The sequence below is a fragment of the Neopelma chrysocephalum genome, unplaced genomic scaffold, assembly GCF_003984885.1.
Source record: "Neopelma chrysocephalum unplaced genomic scaffold, ASM398488v2 Primary Assembly neopelma1_74, whole genome shotgun sequence".
NCBI classification, from domain to species: Eukaryota; Metazoa; Chordata; class Aves; order Passeriformes; family Pipridae; genus Neopelma; species Neopelma chrysocephalum.
Genome location: NW_020897735.1, coordinates 4,269,728 through 4,285,252, shown reverse-complemented (window position 1 = coordinate 4,285,252; position 15,525 = coordinate 4,269,728). Strand labels below are relative to the sequence as shown.

The window sequence follows — 15,525 nt, the reverse complement described above, 5'->3', positions numbered from 1 at the left end:
GCCAATCTCTGTAACCCAACTGGGCTGAAGGTTCACAAGCTTATCTTCCTCCAGCATGTCTGTTTGTACAGCCTCTACCCAGTGAACGTGCTGTGTGTCCTGGATGGTTTGTCCTTCCCTGCTTCTCATGCTGGGAGGAAGCCAGTGAGGACAGCCAGCTCCAAGGAGGACAAAAACACATGTGGAAATGCTCCTGGGTTCAGGCAGACAGGGCCATGCCAAGCAAACACTGCGCTTCAAATCATGTGGGGGGTTCAGATGTAAAGCAGTTTCTGCCAGGGAGGAGGTGGTTTTGCTTGCACAGCTTCTGATCAGCCTATCCTAATCTCCAGGGCGAGTGGAGGAGCACATGGCTCCTGCCTGAGCCCGCAGGAGGAAGAGAAGATGCCTTCCCGAGCACAGGAATCGCTTCAGGTACAGCTCTGGCTGCTGCAGAGCCCTCAGGGGAAGCTGGATTTCCCCTTTCAAAAGGAGGCTGGAAACAAGACATGTGGGTCCTTCCACAGAGCTCTGGTTTGCCCACTGAGCCTCTGCAGGACCTGATCCACTTATGGTTCGGAGCTTGGCCCTCAGCCAGGTCAGTTCTCAGAGTAATGAGGCCAGGGGAGGAAGGGAAGGCACTGCTGACACGGCTGTGAGCAAGCAAGTTTGCATCTCCCTCTTATCTCTCCTCCTAGCACAGGACTAAGGGGCAAGGGCACCTGATAAGCTGTTTGCTTTCGCAGGGAAAGGGAGGCTTCCCACCATCTGACCCGGGCATGGTGCAGGCCAAAGGGATTGGTGGCAAAGGGGAGAACGATCAGCCTTGGTAGTGCCTCAACTCTCCTCCTGGGAAGGAAGGGGCAGAAGCTGTAGCCCAAGCAGCCCTTCTGCAACCTCGAGCTGAGCCCAACAGGACAAATCCAGGGACTGGATCCCAAACCAGAAGGTCCCTGCTGGTCCTCTGAGACATTGTGGGACTGAATCTGCTGGCCAAGACACAGAGAACAGAAAAGGAGTCGCTGACAAATAACTGAAACCTGTAATCCTCTGTAATGCAGATAAAGGCTGATCATCCCTGTTTAAAACAAGAGAAAACAGAAGGCAGCAATTCTTTCAAGGCAGAGAACTTAAACCCCTTCCAGACAGAACTCAGGCTTGCTATTGAAGTCAGTGAAAAGCGAGACATCTAAGTGCCAAAAATACCTTTGAATCTGGGATTAATTCAAGATGAGATCTGGTTCTCATTGCTCCACTCAACTCACTCCAGCTCTTTCAGACAGGAGAATAAACACTTCCGGAGGGAATAAAAAGGTTTTGCCTATAATAAAATATTCACTGAGCCAGCCAAATTAGGCAAGTTACATTTCAGATGTGGGTGCCTTAAACCTGACTCAGTAGCAGGTATCTCGAATGACCTAAAGGAAGGAAAACTCTGCCACAGATGGAAAAAAAGGAGTTCAACAGAATGGAAAAACACTTGAGGACACATGTGCTTCAGCAATGCAAGGCAGATACAGGGGATGCAGAAATCACTGAATATTTTAGCAGCATTAGGTGTCTTTAGAAAGGAATTGCTGTTTTCTAGAGAGCAAGGCTTCATGCTGAATGCTGGAAGGCAGCTACAAGTGAATGATGTTCAATCAGACAGGTAGAACAGCACACTGTTCACAGTTCACACACTTTGTTCACAGCCCTACTCAGAACTCTAACTCCTGTAAAAGTGAGTATTTTCGGGACTAAGCTCCAGCTCCCAGATCCTGAAGCTGCTCTGTGAGTGGGATCTCTAGGGCTGCTCCAGCACGAGTTTCCTTACTCAGGAGTTCTCACTCTTTTTACAATGCAGCCATGATTAAGCATCTGCTGGATGCTGCTAAGTCCAATGAAGGCTAATTACTTCAAAACGTGGCAAAAAAGTACTGATTAGTAATAAAGAGCTTCAGAGCTAATTTGCCTTTAGCAAAAGCTCTGCTAACAGACATTCTGCTTCTTATTAGGGACGTGTGTTGGCTTCCCAAAACTGCTGTAGATACCACACAGTGCAAGGGATTAGGAAAAGGATTTGGGGGGGGTTATGTTACCCACAGAACAGTGAACACGAACCCGAGCTGCAGGTGCAGCATAGCTTGGGGCTTTTTATGTCTTTGGAATAGTCTGCACAGGGTGAGAAGGAGTTTACAAGATAAAATGCTGAGCTGCTCTCCAGTCACAAGTTTCACAATCGTTCAACAATGAATTTCAACCTCATTTTTTTTTCTTTTTTTTACTTTAAAGAGTGGCTCTTAAGGGTGGGGGCTGGGTCTGTATCATTAGACAAGCAAGGGACAGCTCTATTGTTTCAAACCAAACCCTTAAAAATTAATTCCACACTTCCAAAAGATGGTATGTGGGGAAGCAACGGGCTTTGCCTATCCACCTCCCACCAAGCTATCGTCAGGCTGGTAATTAGAGAACACTAAAATAGGGACCAAAAAAAAAAAGGAGAACTCAGATGATGAGCAGTTTTGTACTTAGCCCTAGAATATTCTCTGATGTACAATTAGGAACCATCATACAGAAACAAAAAACACACAAGAAGCGTGGTGAGGGCTGCATCGAGAGGCGTTTCCTTCCATCCTAATCACAAGGCAACTAAAAGTAAAGCAGAAACTCACAGCTTAAAACCAGAAGTGTCTAATTTTAAGTTTTACTCTGTATTTGGAGAGTCAGAAATAGTTCAGACCAATGCCTGGTACCAGGTGCCAATTCAGTGGGTCTTCTTCAGAAGTTTTATTTTAAAAAAAGCTGCTTGGACCATTTCGCAAGAAGACTCCCAGAAGGCTGAATCCCTGCCAAGCTAAGCTTTGCCCTCTTCTGACTTGAGACTTATTCAAAGCTGTGTAATTACTCTTCAAGACCTAAATATATCCCCTTAGAATAAACTGATGCAACCCTGCGGCAGCTTTTGTGGAAAGTGGAGTTTCAGAAGGAGCTTCTTGGGTCTCCCAACCCTGGAGCTGCTCATCTACCTCCAGCTCTGTGACCAGCCAGAGGAACAGTATTTTGCATCCCTTATCCACCATCCTACCCCCTGAAAGAAGATTTACCAGAAAAAGAGCAGCTGGGAGATGCTTCACCATAGCATTGTGTGAATCCAAGTAATGAGAACGATGCACAGCAGGAACCCACCACTTCACCTGCTTTTAGAGAAGCAGCAGTGAGCTTGGTGAAGCCTCCAAGGCCTCTTTGTGTTCAGATCTCACATATAGCTCTGGAGGTACATAGAAGAACACACGAGGAACAGATTTTAAAGAGGAGCTGTTTACCAACTGTGATTTTAGTGCCGTGGACAGAGTAGCACTGTTCCAGAAAGCCACAAAGCTCCCTAAGAATCCAAGCTGGCTAAAGCAAACACTTCTAGAAAAAGGCCATGTATATGACCCGTGCTATCTTGGGCTCCCTCTCTCCCACATGAAAACCCAGCTAATGAAACACTAGAACAGAGATTAAAACTTCTATTTACAGACTGAGGGCTGAGTTGTGCCCAGCTGGGTATCAAACTTCCAATGCACCACTCGCTGAAACACTTTTGCCTTGCTGAAGCATTTAGGAAAGCAGATGCTTCACCCTTACTTTATGGCAGTTGTCACATGTAAGACACTGTGTCATAAAAGGGCCACAGCCTTACTGGGAGGGCAATGACAACAAAAAAATAGCTTGTTAATGCTGAATGTTTCAGTAGAGCAGTGTCTCTCAGTCTGATGTTTCGTGCACGGGAGCCGATGTGAGAAAACCTCAGGCTAAATGAGACAGTAGATAGATAAGGACACATATAGAGCTTCTTATTCAGATTTTCTCCTCCTCTTCTACACAAAGGGGAAGGGTAAGCCTTCCTATTTCTGATGGTTAGTCCACATGCTCGCTGTCCCCCCTCCGAGATGTGGATCTGTGTCAGAGCCTTCAAGCAGAACTAATCCTCCTGCTCACTCGCTCTGCATCCTCCTCACTGGTTCACCCCTGCAGCAGGAGTAGCAGCAGCTCATCTGATAAGGCACAGGAAAGATAAAACCATTTTACAGAGGCCACCAAGCCAACTCCCAGCTCAGATTCTTTTAAGTGCAATGGGTTGAAGAGCAGCCCTTGAAGGGCCCTGACACACACCAGCAGTGAGTCTTCTGGGGAGGAAGGTAACACAACCTCAGCAATGCAGGTACGATCCCCTCAATCACAGAGGGGGATAAAGAAACAAAAAATCCAGTTATTTCAGCAGATTGCACATGAAGGGCATCTTCTACAGCATTTCTTTACACAGCTCTGCTTTCAGCTGCAGAGACCACCCCAAGAACAGTCTCATCTATTCCCCAGTCCTCCCACAGGCTCAATTAAAGCAGGATCACCGACACTCCCTTAGCTTGGCAAAGCCTGGAACAATCCTGTGTTATGCTCTAGAGAAGACAGTTACTATTTTAACCAGTTTTCTAGTGCAAAGCTGTAAGAAAAACCATTGGTAAGGGCAAGGAAAATTCCCTGAAAAGCCTGTTTCAAAACTGACTTTCTAAGATGCTCAGGAACCAATATTCACACCCCAGCATTCACAGCACACCAAAATATATTCCATCCTACTAACACAGCAGGTCCTGCTACAAAAACAGGGCCTGATCACTGCCTATAAAACACAGAAATTACAAATGTGAGTGAACCTACATATATAATGGAAAGCAAGCTCTCATTTAGCCATTAGCTGGTTTAGATATATGATCCAAAATCTGCAGGTATCCCCAAATAATGGGCTTAGGACAGGGTACTTCACTGCAGCACACGTTATAAAATTAAAATGCAGCTCTGAGGCTTTGCCATCCAGATGCCTGGCAAGGAAAAGGAGAGAAATCCACAATGAACAAGAGGCATCGTGGGCAGACAGCACAGGAATGGGTCACATCAGTAAAAGCTTAGAGCTGCCATAATCCGTTTTATTTTGTTGTCAAGCTCGTACACAGGCAGAAAGCAGAAGCAAACACGATGCAGCAACAAGTGCTGGGAAGCTCAGTGGAAATGTATCCCAAGAACGAGAGGTGACACACCATATTCCTTGGGGAACATCACACAGGATCATAAAACCCAGCTGGATACACAATGCGTGAAATCCAAGGCATCCATCCAACCTGGAGGTGGAGAAATGCTTTACAGCAAGTTTACACGGAGGGGTTTTGCCTTCCCTGAGCAGAAGCAGAGCAAGGGCTGCACGGAGCTCCCCACAATAAAGTTACTCTGTTGTGCCTGGGCTTACATCACCGAGCAGAACAACTGCCAACCCCAGGAGCTGGACGTCTCCCCCTCTGCAAACAACCCCGTATTCTCCAGCTGACAAGTGCTGGTTGTTGTGCAGGAGACACGAGCAGTTATGATGGAAAAATGGCTCAGAGACAGATGATGCAGCCTGTGTCACTGAGAGAACTGAGCAAGCCTTTGTCATTTGAAACAAGTCTTATTTGGATGTTAAAGCACTGCAAGTGTTTTAAGCAAGGGTTCAGCAGTAAAGTCATCACATCTACCACCTGCTTGCAAAATTAACTTCTGAATTCCCAGCAAACCCATTCCAATGGCCCATGATGGAGAGGGACACCTACCCACACCTCCCTCTTGGCATCAGCTTACAGCCATTTAATTCTTCATTTGCACTAGACCAGTCATATATATGGGCTCTCCAAATGCCAAATGTGAACAATAATGCTTTAAGAATGAAGCATTCACATGACCCAGCATTTTTTGGAGGGAACATGAACCCTCCAAAAATTTCTGGAGGGTTTCATCATGCTATGCCCCACAGTCTCACACCAGGAGATGGACATACATCCACTCCTGCTGTTTGTTCACTGGCAGCTGAGGAAGCAGGGAAAGAGTGAACGGGGAAGGAAGAATAGGGGAAAGTCGGCTCAGAAAACCAGATTCCATTGATGCAGTTAACAGCACAGCCTGCATAATCCTTATGTGACTGTACATGAGACAAATACAGGAAAAAGGATTAGTGGCAAATGCACAGGAAAGAAAAAAGCTAATGCAAGAAACCTCAGCTATAGCTGAGAAACCAAGGTAAGGAGCAGTCAAGCTTTACTGGGGGACAGGGGACGATGACGACAGCACCAAGTATGTCAAAGGCAGGCGAGGAAAGAACTGGAGCAAAAACAACCAGGCGAACATGGAATAAAAAGCAGGATTCAAAGAATGATTTAGAAATCCTCCTTAGGAATAAGCTGGTATCTATCAGGCAAGGGATTGACTTTTTATGGCTTTAACCTCATTTCCAGAAGAAGCCTATTTCCGTAAAGCTTTTGAACTGCGTGTTACAGTCCCCTCCAAGGCAGTGATCAATCTTGATAAAGGTCCACCGGTACAAGCCAGGGAGGGGATAATACCTCCTGGAAAACTGGGGTGGCAGTCAGTCAATCACCAGTAGAAAACCCTCGAGCATCAGCATTCCTAGTTGTGTATTAACAGCTTCTTTGAAAGTAATTCAGTTATGTCTGGACTCCAGTCACGTGCACCCAGACATGTGTCTTTTTTAAGTGACAGACATGAAATGCTGCACCTCATGCACAATGTCCCATAGGCAAGAGTTTTCCAGTGCAGTTCATCCCATGTGCTCCAGATCACTGCACTGGGTAGTCAAACTCTCCAGTACATCCAGGGCTTCTAAAACCTTTGGGGGTTATTCTAGGAAAAAATATTTCCAATCATTCCTTGTATCTAAATCTTAAAACCTTTAATCTACTCCTAACATGAACTATGTTAAAAATACTATGAGAAACAATGGAGATTATTAAAAAATTGCGTTCAGCTGGTGACTGAGTGCTACAGTAGAAGTTGCATAAAGAAATAAAAATTGTGCCAAATGGAGGAAAAAAAGAATCAGAAAAATGACCCTTTAAAACTCAAGCTATAGAACAAGTCAGATGAGTTGAACAAGGGTGGAGCAGGGAGAAGGCATGGGGAAATAATTCTAACAGACTCAGCTGCAAAGCAGCAAGGGACAATACAAGGCACTGTGCAGATGGGACATGCCCAGCAGAGCCACTGTGCTTTGAGGTATTTGTAATTTACAGTCTGTCATCTCAAAGCAAAGAAGAAAAGCTGGACATCAGGAAAACAAGGCCAAGAGGGGACTGTAACAGCAAATGCTGTGCAATACATCCACTGTTACACACTGTGCTGAAGGCAGACCAACACAGAGCAGCACATATCCAAGGACTTCTTGCCACATCTACAGAGCACAAGCTCCTTTTGGTCTGAGGCCAGGGACGTGTGCCAGGAGCAAAAACATCACAAGCAAAGAACCACCAAACTCCTTAGTGTAGAGAATGGAATAACTGGATAGATGACTCAGTTACTAGGGCACAAGTCTCTAATAACGTACGTATTGAACGTTGAAAGACGCATTTGCTTTTTTTGAACTCCGATCATGCACTGAGTCACCACACCAACTCCTACTTCTATTGTTCCGATAGACTACGTTGGGGCTGGATTAGCCAAGAACAAGCCATGTGTCAGGCTGCCCAGCCCACCACCAGTGCTTTCCTCTCTTAAGCAAATTCACAAGGATTTCAGTTACAGAAGAAACAAGAGCAGGTCTGCACTGGATTCCACTTGAGTCTGCCCAGGTCACCACCAGCTACCACGCTGAGGTTGTTGTGTGCTGGTGCTGCCTTCTCCAGCCTGTCCCAGACGTGCTGTCCCAGCCCCAGACTGGGCTACCCTGCAGTTCACGCCCAGCACGCTCTGAAGAACTTGTCTAACTCTGGGCATAAACACCTTTCAGATCTAATGTTCCACAACTACAACCACTGAACAATCAAAAGAGCTCAGTGCATAAAACAGGTATGGGGACAACTTAACTAAGGTATTGCTTATGAACTCTTACCTGCACCTCCAGCCAAGCCAGCTGGAGTTACAGGGGCATGAGCAAACCCCAAGCTGAGAGACTCCCATGTTACTGGGGGGTTGAGGGGTGTTCAGGCTCATTACCAACTCTTGCACAGTAAAACCCACAAAAGTTAAAAGAGGGGGGGGAAAAAAATCCCGACTCTTCCAAGGGTTTGTTGGCCCTTTGGACAAAGCACGATTCAAATTTCCCCTCTGGTTCTAACAGATGGTGGAATCAAAGTTTCATAAGGTCCCAAATGCTTCAGAAAACCTTTAAGGTTTGTTCTGTACGGACGCTTACAAGATTAAGGTGGAATAATCCACCACATTTCAGAGTCAATACATGTTTCTGTATCACACTGTAGCTTTTCTAGAAAGCCTTTTCACTTCTGGCAGACCACAGATGCAAAATGAAGACACACTGATTATCCATTGCTGGTGTATTTATAAACTTTCTTCATCCCCTAAGTGCTAGCTGTCATTCTGAGAGATTCCAGATTTGCCTTTTGCTGACCAAATTTAAATTCCCAGTGAAGAAAGACAGCAACATAAACTCCATCAAGGAGAACTCTGATAATGTCCCCATTACACAGGGCACAAGACATGGCTACAATGCCCTGATACAAGAAAGCTGTGTTTCAAAACAAGATGCTCTTATGAAGAAAAAAAGCTATTTATGAAAAAAAAAACACCACCTTACCTTTTAAAATCAAAAGAAATCCACACATGCCCCCTAAGACGAGAAAAATCAAAACATGGGTCAGCTCAATACTTCAAGGCTTTGCTGGGATAGTAAATCTGGCAAATGAAAACCCTGAAGGGAATCAACACAAGACTAGGAACAACATTCCTAATGCAAGTGATGTAGAGAGACAAATCCTTTTGCCTCCAAGGCAGATTTATGGCACGTGAAAACACACTGATGCCAGAATAATTAAGCGACTTTTTTTTGCCAATATCAACCCTGTTTCAACCAGGAGAGTTTGCCAGAGAAGTCTTTATAGTGCAAATTAACCTGCACACGAGGCCAAGTTCATTTCTGGAATAATTTCATTAACACCGTGTGATGTAACATCACTGCAATTTGGCTCGAACATGCTGAAGAGCCCTCCAGTAAATAAGCTGCCTGAAGTCAACCCCGGTGCTAAAAGTAGGTTTAGTTACCCAAGAGGTAACACCCTACCATGCTCAGACATGTTGCCCTGTGAGTCACTTCTGTACAGTACATGTTTACTCAAAACAAACACAACAGTCCAGGAGAAAGCCCTTTATGTGTTAGCAGCAGCTTTTCCATTCCATGATGAATGCAGGTGCTTTACCACGGCTCCTTTATAAAGGCACCATTCAGCAGCACAAACCAGGCCACTGGTTTCAAAGACAAGGTCCAAACACATTCTCCCTGGATGTCCCCTGGATGTCCCCTCCATCGATATCTATTGCTGTTGGGGTTTATCAGCAAAAAGGCCACTCAGCAGGAGAGGTTTGCAAATGAGAAGAGGCTGCTGAGAAAAGCTTGTGCCCCCTGACTCATCTCCGTACTGCTGGTGACGGGCTTGGACTTCTAAACTCGGCCTCTCCCAACAATCCCTTCCCTTCTGCCCCAACTGGGGAGTGTCAGAACTGGTGTTATGCCAGACTGACAGAGCCAGCAAGAGGGGAGAGAAAAGGGTCTGAGACAGAGCAGCTAGAGCTGCTTTTGCTCCTCTGGAGCCACAGCTGCAGAAAAACAATTCCCTAAGAGCAACCAATATCTCATGATGCAACTTGTCCTAATCAGAGAAATGTAATTTCATAAATTACATCTTGGTTAAAAGCAGAATAGGAAAGAGCTCTGCATTTTGCAGCAGCAGTCGGTGCTGGTTAAGCCCCTGGGAGATGTCAGCACAGGCTCCCACTGCCAGGGGCAGGTTTCTGTGGATCAGAGAGTCTTTACCTCCTCTGTGGCTGTCACCACAAGCTGTATTCCGACACATTCCCTTGATTCTCCCCTACTGAGAGCAAACGACATTGGAGATGTGCTTGCATTACTTTTGGAGGGAAAACAACATGCAGGTTTGTTTTGACAGAACAGACACACCTGCATTTATATAGCAGGAAAAGGCATTGCTACAAAAATACATCAGAAATGGACCTTAAAGAGAACAGCAGCCAGAGTATGATCAGCTACTCCCTGTACAGCACAAAAAGAGTGTTCAACAGAGCAGAACGGCAGCAAATGACAGAAACAGTTGTAGGAAATACACTCCCCCTCCACAGCACAGAGTTTCCCTTGCAGCAGGAGCACTGCAGGCTGCTGAAGGTACAAAATGAGCAGCGCTGCACTTGAAAGGAATTCAACATTTATGCAGATGCCTTGTGTTACCAGAACAGGCCACTGACAGAAGCCAGGAAAAGAGCTTTCCAACAGAGGGGTTACTGCATAATTAATCTGTAACAGAGGCAAGCAGACTACCTCTGCAGAGCCCTTATTGCTTAGCCTGGAAACAGGACGCTGCACTAGCTGGGGCTGACTGGTACAGCAAGTCTTTGTCAAGTGGGAATGGTATTGCTCCGTTCCAGGGCAATGGAGCATTAACAGTTCTGGAAAAATTGCTGAATTATAAATATCCCAGATGCCTCCCTCATATTCTGTGATATGGAGGCACAGGGAGGATGGGAAGAACGGGAAGTAGCAGGAGAAAGAAGCACGATGAAAACACAATCAAGCTGAAAACCCTCTCCCCAACCTGGACAGATGGAAACAAAAATCCACTGAACACCACTATACCACACCCAACCTCACCTTTGCTGTTGCAAAGCACAAATAAAGCCTCAAAGAGTCTGATAGAAGGTTGGGGAAAAAAAAAAAAAAAGAACTAATTCTCTATGCCTGAGTTTTTCCAGGCAACCCTTCCCCTCCTCCTCTCTTGGCCATTTGTGTTTTTAATTTGATGAGCAATATTACCCCTTAAAGAGTGGAAACAGAAGTGACTGGACAGAGAACAAGACAGTTGGAAAACTTTGTCAGGGCTCACTCTGTCCTGCCTGTTTTGTACTCCTCACACTCACAGCTTGCATTTCAGGAGGAATGGAAGCTCCACTGGCAGGTAGGAGCACAGGAAGGCGTGTGCTGACCAGTCCTTCATGTGGCAGCTGGCTGAGGGAGCCTCTGTTGATCATTAACCCAATACCCATTAGTGAAACATCTTGCCACAGTCATTTCATACGAAGTTTTATTCTGGAAGCAAAATGGAGGTATGTGACTACCTCAAATTGAAACCCTGAGGCCGCATCCCTTTCAGAGGGTTTTCTATTACAGGTTCCTTGAGCTCCTTTTCCATTGCAAAGCCAGACTGGAGAATAGTGCTTGGCAATTTTTGAAAGGCACGGAAAAGACCTGGTACACTGAAAGGCAAGAGATGGAACCTGGATCATTGAGGCAAACATGTAGCTCTAGGAAGCTCCAAAAGAAAGTTTTCTAGCTTTAGTTGCTTATTCCAGAGAGCACATTTCAGGCTAGTTACCAACCACATGCAGGGGTGATGGTTTGTAGGTCTCTAAAGTTGCATTACTAATTAGTGCTGCAGCTTTCTAGCCCTTCCAGGACCGTAAATCCACACACTCTCTTCCTTCCTCCCTCTCAGTGCTCTCAGGGTTCATTTCTTATTTAAAATACAGCATACAGCTGTAAAAGTATTTTTAGCTTCAGTTCCATCTCCTACTACAACACGGGACTTCTTTCAAGGCTTTCTCTCACCAATGAAGCAGGATAAATCCAGCCAAAGGAAAGGCATAATCCTGCTCTCTTGCCAGCTCAGCTACTTTCCATCCGCAGGGAGTGCAGCCACTGTACAGACTGTATATGCTACTGGTAATCTGGAGCATCCTGTCTCTTCCACACTTGCCTCCTCCCAATCCTTTAGTCTCCATGGGCTTCCTCTGCATTTTCTTCCTCATCCCCATAACTCCATCCCATCTCCTCATCCTGGCCTTACCAACTGAGCTACACGGGAGACCCACGGGGAGCACGTGAAAACAACATCCACGACCATCAGCGATTTTGAACCCTGCACAACAATTGCCTTTCTTGCTCATCAGATTAAAAATACACCAAACAAGAAGGCTGTTCATCCAGTGAACACAGGCACAACTGTTTGTCCAGTGGGAAGTGCTTTTCAAACCCAGGCACTAAAATGAGATGCCGAGTCCCACTGTATGGTACCAGAGGGATCATGATGCCAAGTCTGGAGTTATGACAGCGAAGTGCATCGTGTCTCCCAGCAAGTGCACTTGGCATAATATGAATAAACTCCAAGCAGAAAAAAAAAAGTCTCTAACCCTGTAGGGCAAGCAGCTGGTACTGGGGTGGGCTAACAAATCCTGAAATAACACCTGAAATCATCACCTTTGCAGCACAGATTACTGATACAAAGTCACAGGACGCTACAGAAGAAACAAGCAGATCCAGATGTTGGTCCAGGCTACTCCTAAAGGCTTCTAGTTTATTCTACAACAACCCACAGCTACGAAATAATTCCAGACCCATTTCAGAGCAGGCTGCAAGCGCAGAACTGGCAGACCACAGAGGATGCAGAACATATCCTGTTTGAAAAAGGGAGGTCACACACAGAGCCACATCCGCCTGTCCTCTCACGGATGAGACCCCGCAGAGCCACGCTCAGGTGGATGCTGTGAGGCCTCACCATCCCATCCTGAGAGCTTACACGCTTGCCCTGAAGTGAAGGAGGTTTCTGATCTGAGGAACAGGCTGGGCTCTTTCCTGAACACTACCAGATGTAGCTTCCTGCAATAAAATAATAAGAAGAAATAAATCTTTACCTGCCTCATTCATCTAGAAACTGGTACCAGAGCAACTTGCCACAGGCAACTTATGGCCTATTAAAATACCAACTGCTGTGCAGCGAGACCACAGGCTCCCGAAGGCACGCATGAATCCCTCAGAAATTCAGCTACAAAGCTAGAGTCAACACTGATGGCAGCTCAAGAGCACAAAGAATAAACAGACTGGAAGCCATTTAGGTTTTTCCCTGTACTTCAGAAATAAATACATGTCTTAAAGGAGGTGGAGGTCACCCTCTTCTACCTCCCCTTGTCACCAGCCAGACCTGATGGTACTGTCACCCTGCAAATCAAGGCGGCCAAATCTCCAAGTAGAACATTAATTTTCAATGAGTAATTTTTTGAGCCAAGGGCTGCCTAAGCCACACAGATAAGGCTGTTGCTAAGAGTCAGCTGTCAAAGCAATGCCAGCTCAGAATCGGCGAGGAGGGGGAAGTTTGAAAGCCAGCTGTATCCAAACGTATTTACTGATGCTGTACACACAGCAGATCGGTTACAGGGCTTTAGATTACAGCTTCTGCTCAACAGAGCAGCCCCTGCCTGAGCCACAGCAGGCAGGGCAGAGTCAGACCATGAACAGAGACTGTTCTTTACTCAACAGGATACAGCACCCGTGGCAGGAAGGTTTTAACATAATTCTGCCAGTCTTGTGACAGGCCCCAGTGTGGTGACAGGAAGAGGCAAGTCTGGCACAAAGCAAATCAACTCACCCTGGCTGGGGCAGGTGTAGCTGCCAGAGCCCAGGAAAGGTGACAGAAGTGCTCTGCAAACTCAAAGTGCAGCTTAAGACAGTTTGTGCCTGGTTTGTGTGGTGCTCTATCACTTCTGCAATTCTTCCAACACCCCCAACTCGCCAGAGGTTCAACTTCATCCACTGCTTCTGCTCTCACAACTCGCACCTACGTTTAGCTACACTTCTGGAATGAACCTCCTTTTTCTCATCTTCACTGCCTCTTTTCTCTGTATTTGATTCAGAATGCAAGGCACTGCAGGTGCTATAATATTATCTTGAAATAGGGTATGTTTGATTGCAAATCACTTCTAGAGGCTGTGTTCAAATCCCTTCTCCATTAACACCCTGAGCCTATTGCTGAGGCTCTGCCAGGAAGGAAGGATGTTAGCGTGTGAAACAGCTCTGGAACATTAAAACTCACTCTCTTGATCTGTGTATTAGGAATATATGTACACATAGGGAAGGTCTACATTTTCAGTCATGTTTGCAATATAAATACTTTTAAAATGTGTTGTCACACCCCATAGCAGAGGATAGAGCCTATTGTCCTAAAATATGGGACTGGGAGAACGGTTTAAAGCCACAACCAAGTTCTTTGCTCTGCTAAACCACGGCAATTGCACTGGAATCAAGAGGCAGAACTCAGCCAGCAATCCCCTCCTTTCACTACAGTTTTCTTCCCTCTTGAGGACTCTAGAAGAAACTTAGTTACCTAATCTTTGTTTTAAGGCAGACAGTGATGAAGATTCACATTTCAACCGGGTTGAATCAGTCCTTCAGTCTCTGATTAAACAAACAGTTAACGATTTTCCAGTCTGAAAAAGCCAAACACTGTGAACCTAATTACCTGAAGGATCCTGTAACATCAGGCACAATGACTATTTATGTGAAGACAGTGAAGGAGCTGATTTAACTCTCACCACCAAGAGCTGCATTCTGGAGGTGGGACGACTTGCACCTCCCTTCACAAAGGTTTCTGAATCACCAAGCCCTGTGTTAGCAGGGCAATGCTTCTCCCTTTTATTTATGTCCTACAGAAATGAAAAAGTTGTGTGTATCACTACAGCATAACAATGCTTTGCATTCCACCAGGTGCCAAAAGCAAGTAGCTTCAGGTCATTTGTGCCCAAACAAGGATGACAGAGCCACACTCACACAAAAGCTGACCTCAGTCCACAGGGAGCTGTCAGGGTAATGCCTTCCCAAATACCAGCATTTCCTTTGGCTTTCTGGATGCAGCTTTACACCCCCAAAAAATAAAAGTTTGCAGTGCAGGAAGTGGCCTTTCATACTGACTCAAAAATTGCAAGGCTAAGAACATTCTGGGTTCAGGCTGCAGCACTGACATTCTTGGGAGGTCAGACCACCCCAACAGGGTCAGCTCTTCCCAGATCAAGCCTGCATGGAAACAGGGCTGGGTTGCAGGAGACAAGCCACATTCCTTAGTTAGAACTGCTGCAGGAGTGGCAGGATCACAAATTCAAGCTGAAATGCTGCATATACTTGGAAAAGCATGGTCCCAAAGGAAATACACTCCGAGGTGCCTTCAGAAGACAATAAGGAAGGTGGGAAATGCCCTCCAAGTTGCTCAACTCATGCAAAACAGTCTTTCCTCTGGAGTCAGACAGGGGGATTTCAGAGCACAATCCCTTCCTTCAAATCCAGAAATACCAGAGTGAAAACTGTTGGCAGGCTAACAGAACAATGTAGGATGAAGTGTCAGGAGTCTGTGGATAACACCTGGCTTTCCACTTCCTTCACATCGTGCACCGGCAGCACTCGCTGCCAACACGCAGCCAGAGATCACTCGGCACCGAGGCACAGAGCATCTGGCTGCCACTCAACAGGCACCAACACTGCAAGCACAGAGCAGGGAATTTAACCAAGTCTTCCTCTTCCAGGATACCCAAAGAGTACATGTGTGTCCTATATCAACCTGTAGCTTTAGGGCTCTCATCTGGACATCCAGGCTCCTGCCTGTGCCGATCGGAAACCCCCCACTGAGCTTATCATCTCTCTAGGAACAAAGCTGCACAACCCCCCAAAAAGCTTCAAACTGGTACAAAATGCAGCCGCCC

At 46.0% G+C, this 15,525-nt stretch overlaps 1 protein-coding gene across 1 annotated transcript in view; it reads right to left on the bottom strand.

Moving 5' to 3' along the window:
* FAM102A (family with sequence similarity 102 member A) overlaps positions 1-15,525 on the bottom strand; it is a 37,738-nt gene that overhangs the window by 17,043 nt on the left and 5,170 nt on the right. The window lies entirely within an intron of this gene.